The sequence below is a fragment of the Triticum dicoccoides genome, chromosome 7B (genome assembly GCF_002162155.2).
Source record: "Triticum dicoccoides isolate Atlit2015 ecotype Zavitan chromosome 7B, WEW_v2.0, whole genome shotgun sequence".
NCBI classification, from domain to species: Eukaryota; Viridiplantae; Streptophyta; class Magnoliopsida; order Poales; family Poaceae; genus Triticum; species Triticum dicoccoides.
Genome location: NC_041393.1, coordinates 76,518,801 through 76,527,010, shown reverse-complemented (window position 1 = coordinate 76,527,010; position 8,210 = coordinate 76,518,801).

The following is an 8,210-nucleotide window of genomic DNA, read 5'->3' as shown; positions in this document are numbered from 1 at the left end:
TGAGTGTTGATGACCGACACATAACCGCACCTTGGGGTTCAACAACCATGGAAACCGCTTTGGGACCCCAAAAATGGTGAGTAATAGTCCATGAAACGGGCCAGAATTGGCCAAAACTGTGAGTGTTGATGACGGACGACACGTAAACGCACCCCGGGATCGTCAAACATGGAAATCACTCAGGGACCCCCAAAACGCTGAGTAATAGTCCACAAAACGGAACAGAATCGGCCAAAATTGTGAGTGTTGATGACTGACACGTAAACGCACCCCGTTGTTCGTCAATCGTGGAAATCTCTCCGGGACCCCAAAACAGTGAGTAATAGTCCACTAAACGGGCCAGAATCGGCCAAAACTATGAGTGTTGATGACCGACACATAACCGCACCTTGGGGTTCAAGAACCATGGAAACCGCTCTGGGACCTCAAAAACGGTGAATAATAGTCCACGAAACGGGCCAGAATTGGCCAAAACTGTGAGTGTTGACGACGGACGACACGTAAACGCACCCCGGGATCATCAAACATGGAGATCTCTTTGGGACCCCCAATACGCTGAGTAATAGTGCATGAAATGGACCAGTATCGGCCAAAATTGTGACTGTTGATGACCGACACGTAAACGCACCCCGGGGTTCATCAATCGCGGAAATCACTTTGGGGCCCCAAAACTGAGTAATAGTCCAAGAAACGGGCCAGAATCGGCCCAAACTACAAGTCTTGACGACCAACACGTAAGCACAAGTTGGGGTTCGACATCCATGGAAATCGCTTTGGGACCCCAGAAACGGTGAGTACTAGTCCACGAAACGGGTCAGAATCGATAAAAAATGCGAGTGTTGATGACCGAAATGTAAACGCACACCGGGGTTCGTCAATCGTTTAAATCACATCGGGACCCCAAAACAGTGAGTAGTAGTCCACGAAACGGGCCAGAATCGGACAAAACTATGAGTGTTGATGACCGACACATAAACGCACCTTGGGGTTCAACAACCATGGAAACCACTTTGGGAACCCAAAAACGGTGAGTAATAGTCCACGAAACAGGCCCGAATTGGCCAAAACTATGAGTGTTGACGACGGACGACACGTAAACGCACCCCGGGATCATCAAACGTGGAAATCGCTCTGGGACCCCCAAAACGGTGAGTAATAGTGCATGAAATGGACCAGAATCGGCCAAAATTGTGAGTGTTGATGACCGACACGTAAACGCATCCCAGGGTTCGTTAATCATGGTAATCACTCCAGGACTCCAATATTGCGAGTAATAGTCTATGAAACGGGCGAGAACCGGCCAAAACTGTGAGTGTTGATGACCGACACGTAAGCGCACCTTCGGGTTCAACAACTATGGAAATCGCTTCGAACCCCAAAACGGTGAGTAATAGTCCACGAAACGGGTCAGAATTGGCCAAACTATGAGTGTTGACGACGGACAACACGTAAAAGCACCCCGGGATCGTCAATCGTGGAAATCGCTCTCGGACCCCCAAAATGTTGAGTAATAGTGCACGAAATGGACCAAAATCGGCCACAACTGCGAGTGTTGATGACCGACACGTAAGCGCACCTTGGGGTTCAACAACTATGGAAATCGCTTCGGGACCCCAAATCGGTGAATAATAGTCCACGAAACGGGTCAGAATTGGCCAAAACTGTGAGTGTTGACACCGGACAACAAGTAAAAGCACCCCGGGGTCGTCGATCGTTGAAATAACTCTAGGACCCCAAAACAGTGAGTAACACTCCATGAAACGAACCAGAATTGGCCAAAACTGCCAGTGTTGATAACCCACATGTAAATGCACCCCAGGGTTCATTAATCGTTGAAATCACTCTAGGACCCCAAAACAGTGAGTAATAGTCCATGAAATGGCCAGAATCGGCAAAAACTGCGAGTGTTGATGGCCGACACATAAGCGCACCTTGGGGTTTAATAACTATGGAAATCGCTTCGGGACCCCAATACGGTGAGTAACAATCCATGAAACGGGCCAGAATCGGAGAAAACTGCGAGTGTTGATGACCGACACGTAAGCGCACCTTGGGGTTCAACAACTATGCAAATCGCTTCGGGACCCCAAAACGGTGAGTAATCATCCACAAAACGGGTCAGAATTGGGCAAAACATGTGAGTGTTGATGATGGACGAGAAGTAAAAGATCCCCGGGATCATCAATCATGAAAATCGCTCTGGGACCCCCCAAAATGCTGAGTAATAGTACACGAAACAGACCACAATCGGCTAAAATTGTGAGTGTTGATGACCGGCACGTAAACGCACCCCGAGGTTCGTCAATCCCGAAAATCACTTCGGGACCCCAAAACTAAGTAATAGACCAAGAAACGGGCCAGAATTGGTCCAAACAGCAACTCTTGAAGACCAACACGTAAGCACACCTTGGGGTTCGAAAACCATGGAAATCGCTTTGGGAGCCTAAAAACAGTGAGTAATGGTCCATGAAACGGGCCAGAATCGGCCAAACCTGCTAGTGTTGATGACCGACACGTAACGTAGCTTGGGGTTCAACAACTATGGAAATCGCTTCGGGAGCCCAAAACGGTGAATATAGTCCACGAAAACTGGTCATAATCGGCCAGAACTGCGAGTATTGATGACCGACACGTAAACGCTCCTGAGGGTTCGTTAATCGTGGAAATCACTTCAGGACCCTGAAATTGCGAGTAATAGTCCACGAAACGGGCCAGAACCGGCCAAAACTACGAGTGTTGATGACCAGCACGTAAGCGCACCTTGGAGTTCAACAACTATGGAAATCGCTTCGGGGCCCCAAAACGGTGAGTAATAGTCCACGAAATTGGTCAGAATTGGCCAAACCTGTGAGTGTTGACAATGGACGACACGTAAACGCACCCCAGGATCGTCAATCGTTGAAATCGCTCTGGGACCCCCAAAAAATTGAGTAATAGTTCACGAAACGAACCAGAATCGGCCAAAATTGTGAGTTTTAATGACCAATACGTAAATGCACCCCAGGGTTTGTCAATCCTGGAAATCACTACGGGGCTCCAAAACTGAGTAATAGTCCAAGAAACGGACCAGAATCAGCCCAAACGTCAAGTCTTGATGAGCAACACGTAAGCACACATTGGGGTTCGACAACCATGGAAATCATTTTGGGACCCCAAAAATGGTGAGTAATATTCCACGAAACGGGTCAGAATCGATAAAACCGCGAGTGTTGATGACCGACACGTAAACGCACACTGGGGTACATCAATCGTGGAAATCACTCCGGGACCCCAAAAGAGTGAGTAATAGTCCACGAAACGGGCCAGAATCGGCCAAAACAATGAGTGTTGATGACCGACACATAACCGCACCTTGGGGTTCAACAACCATGGAAACCGCTTTGGGACCCCAAAAATGGTGAGTAATAGTCCATGAAACGGGCCAGAATTGGCCAAAACTGTGAGTGTTGATGACGGACGACACGTAAACGCACCCCGGGATCGTCAAACATGGAAATCACTCAGGGACCCCCAAAACGCTGAGTAATAGTCCACAAAACGGAACAGAATCGGCCAAAATTGTGAGTGTTGATGACTGACACGTAAACGCACCCCGTTGTTCGTCAATCGTGGAAATCTCTCCGGGACCCCAAAACAGTGAGTAATAGTCCACTAAACGGGCCAGAATCGGCCAAAACTATGAGTGTTGATGACCGACACATAACCGCACCTTGGGGTTCAAGAACCATGGAAACCGCTCTGGGACCTCAAAAACGGTGAATAATAGTCCACGAAACGGGCCAGAATTGGCCAAAACTGTGAGTGTTGACGACGGACGACACGTAAACGCACCCCGGGATCATCAAACATGGAGATCTCTTTGGGACCCCCAATATGCTGAGTAATAGTGCATGAAATGGACCAGAATCGGCCAAAATTGTGACTGTTGATGACCGACACGTAAACGCACCCCGGGGTTCATCAATCGCGGAAATCACTTTGGGGCCCCAAAACTGAGTAATAGTCCAAGAAACGGGCCAGAATCGGCCCAAACTGCAAGTCTTGACGACCAACACGTAAGCACAAGTTGGGGTTCGACATCCATGGAAATCGCTTTGGGACCCCAGAAACGGTGAGTACTAGTCCACGAAACGGGTCAGAATCGATAAAAAATGCGAGTGTTGATGACCGAAACGTAAACGCACACCGGGGTTCGTCAATCGTTTAAATCACATCGGGACCCCAAAACAGTGAGTAGTAGTCCACGAAACGGGCCAGAATCGGACAAAACTATGAGTGTTGATGACCGACACATAAACGCACCTTGGGGTTCAACAACCATGGAAACCACTTTGGGAACCCAAAAACGGTGAGTAATAGTCCACGAAACAGGCCAGAATTGGCCAAAACTATGAGTGTTGACGACGGACGACACGTAAACGCACCCCGGGATCATCAAACGTGGAAATCGCTCTGGGACCCCCAAAACGGTGAGTAATAGTGCATGAAATGGACCAGAATCGGCCAAAATTGTGAGTGTTGATGACCGACACGTAAACGCATCCCAGGGTTCGTTAATCATGGTAATCACTCCAGGACTCCAATATTGCGAGTAATAGTCTATGAAACGGGCGAGAACCAGCCAAAACTGCGAGTGTTGATGACCGACACGTAAGCGCACCTTCGGGTTCAACAACTATGGAAATCGCTTCGAACCCCAAAACGGTGAGTAATAGTCCACGAAACGGGTCAGAATTGGCCAAAACTATGAGTGTTGACGACGGACAACACGTAAAAGCACCCCGGGATCGTCAATCGTGGAAATCGCTCTCGGACCCCCAAAATGTTGAGTAATAGTGCACGAAATGGACCAAAATCGGCCACAACTGCGAGTGTTGATGACCGACACGTAAGCGCACCTTGGGGTTCAACAACTATGGAAATCGCTTCGGGACCCCAAATCGGTGAATAATAGTCCACGAAACGGGTCAGAATTGGCCAAAACTGTGAGTGTTGACACCGGACAACAAGTAAAAGCACCCCGGGGTCGTCGATCGTTGAAATAACTCTAGGACCCCAAAACAGTGAGTAACAGTCCATGAAACGAACCAGAATTGGCCAAAACTGCCAGTGTTGATAACCCACATGTAAATGCACCCCAGGGTTCATTAATCGTCGAAATCACTCTAGGACCCCAAAACAGTGAGTAATAGTCCATGAAATGGCCAGAATCGGCAATAACTGCGAGTGTTGATGGCCGACACATAAGCGCACCTTGGGGTTTAATAACTATGGAAATCGCTTCGGGACCCCAATACGGTGAGTAACAATCCATGAAACGGGCCAGAATCGGAGAAAACCGCGAGTGTTGATGACCGACACGTAAGCGCACCTTGGGGTTCAACAACTATGGAAATCGCTTCGGGACCCCAAAACGGTGAGTAATCGTCCACAAAACGGGTCAGAATTGGCCAAAACATGTGAGTGTTGACGATGGACGAGAAGTAAAAGCTCCCCGGGATCATCAATCATGAAAATCGCTCTGGGACCCCCCAAAATGCTGAGTAATAGTACACGAAACAGACCACAATCGGCTAAAATTGTGAGTGTTGATGACCGGCACGTAAACGCACCCCGAGGTTCGTCAATCCCGAAAATCACTTCGAGACCCCAAAACTAAGTAATAGACCAAGAAACGGGCCAGAATTGGTCCAAACAGCAACTCTTGAAGACCAACACGTAAGCACACCTTGGGGTTCGAAAACCATGGAAATCGCTTTGGGAGCCTAAAAACAGTGAGTAATGGTCCATGAAACGGGCCAGAATCGGCCAAACCTGCTAGTGTTGATGACCGACACGTAACGTAGCTTGGGGTTCAACAACTATGGAAATCGCTTCGGGAGCCCAAAACGGTGAATATAGTCCACGAAAACTGGTCATAATCGGCCAGAACTGCGAGTATTGATGACCGACACGTAAACGCTCCTGAGGGTTCGTTAATCGTGGAAATCACTTCAGGACCCTGAAATTGCGAGTAATAGTCCACGAAATGGGCCAGAACCGGCCAAAACTGCGAGTGTTGATGACCAGCACGTAAGCGCACCTTGGAGTTCAACAACTATGGAAATCGCTTCGGGGCCCCAAAACGGTGAGTAATAGTCCACGAAATTGGTCAGAATTGGCCAAACCTGTGAGTGTTGACAATGGACGACACGTAAACGCACCCCAGGATCGTCAATCGTTGAAATCGCTCTGGGACCCCCAAAACATTGAGTAATAGTTCACGAAACGAACCAGAATCGGCCAAAATTGTGAGTTTTAATGACCAATACGTAAATGCACCCCAGGGTTTGTCAATCCTGGAAATCACTACGGGGCTCCAAAACTGAGTAATAGTCCAAGAAACGGACCAGAATCAGCCCAAACGTCAAGTCTTGATGAGCAACACGTAAGCACACGTTGGGGTTCGACAACCATGGAAATCATTTTGGGACCCCAAAAATGGTGAGTAATATTCCACGAAATGGGTCAGAATCGATAAAACCGCGAGTGTTGATGACCGACACGTAAACGCACACTGGGGTACATCAATCGTGGAAATCACTCCGGGACCCCAAAAGAGTGAGTAATAGTCCACGAAACGGGCCAGAATCGGCCAAAACTATGAGTGTTGATGACCGACACATAACCGCACCTTGGGGTTCAACAACCATGGAAACCGCTTTGGGACCCCAAAAATGGTGAGTAATAGTCCATGAAACGGGCCAGAATTGGCCAAAACTGTGAGTGTTGATGACGGACGACACGTAAACGCACCCCGGGATCGTCAAACATGGAAATCGCTCAGGGACCCCCAAAACGCTGAGTAATAGTCCACAAAACGGAACAGAATCGGCCAAAATTGTGAGTGTTGATGACTGACACATAAACGCACCCCGTTGTTCGTCAATCGTGGAAATCTCTCCGGGACCCCAAAACAGTGAGTAATAGTCCACTAAACGGGCCAGAATCGGCCAAAACTATGAGTGTTGATGACCGACACATAACCGCACCTTGGGGTTCAAGAACCATGGAAACCGCTCTGGGACCTCAAAAACGGTGAATAATAGTCCACGAAACGGGCCAGAATTGGCCAAAACTGTGAGTGTTGACGACGGACGACACGTAAACGCACCCCGGGATCATCAAACATGGAGATCTCTTTGGGACCCCCAATACCCTGAGTAATAGTGCATGAAATGGACCAGAATCGGCCAAAATTGTGACTGTTGATGACCGACACGTAAACGCACCCCGGGGTTCATCAATCGCGGAAATCACTTTGGGGCCCCAAAACTGAGTAATAGTCCAAGAAACGGGCCAGAATCGGCCCAAACTACAAGTCTTGACGACCAACACGTAAGCACAAGTTGGGGTTCGACATCCATGGAAATCGCTTTGGGACCCCAGAAACGGTGAGTACTAGTCCACGAAACGGGTCAGAATCGATAAAAAATGCGAGTGTTGATGACCGAAACGTAAACGCACACCGGGGTTCGTCAATCGTTTAAATCACATCGGGACCCCAAAACAGTGAGTAGTAGTCCACGAAACGGGCCAGAATCGGACAAAACTATGAGTGTTGATGACCGACACATAAACGCACCTTGGGGTTCAACAACCATGGAAACCACTTTGGGAACCCAAAAACGGTGAGTAATAGTCCACGAAACAGGCCAGAATTGGCCAAAACTATGAGTGTTGACGACGGACGACACGTAAACGCACCCCGGGATCATCGAACGTGGAAATCGCTCTGGGACCCCCAAAACGGTGAGTAATAGTGCATGAAATGGACCAGAATCGGCCAAAATTGTGAGTGTTGATGACCGACACGTAAACGCATCCCAGGGTTCGTTAATCATGGTAATCACTCCAGGACTCCAATATTGCGAGTAATAGTCTATGAAACGGGCGAGAACCGGCCAAAACTGCGAGTGTTGATGACCGACACGTAAGCGCACCTTCGGGTTCAACAACTACGGAAATCGCTTCGAACCCCAAAACGGTGAGTAATAGTCCACGAAACGGGTCAGAATTGGCCAAAACTATGAGTGTTGACGACGGACAACACGTAAAAGCACCCCGGGATCGTCAATCGTGGAAATCGCTCTCGGACCCCCAATACGGTGAGTAACAATCCATGAAACGGGCCAGAATCGGAGAAAACCGCGAGTGTTGATGACCGACAC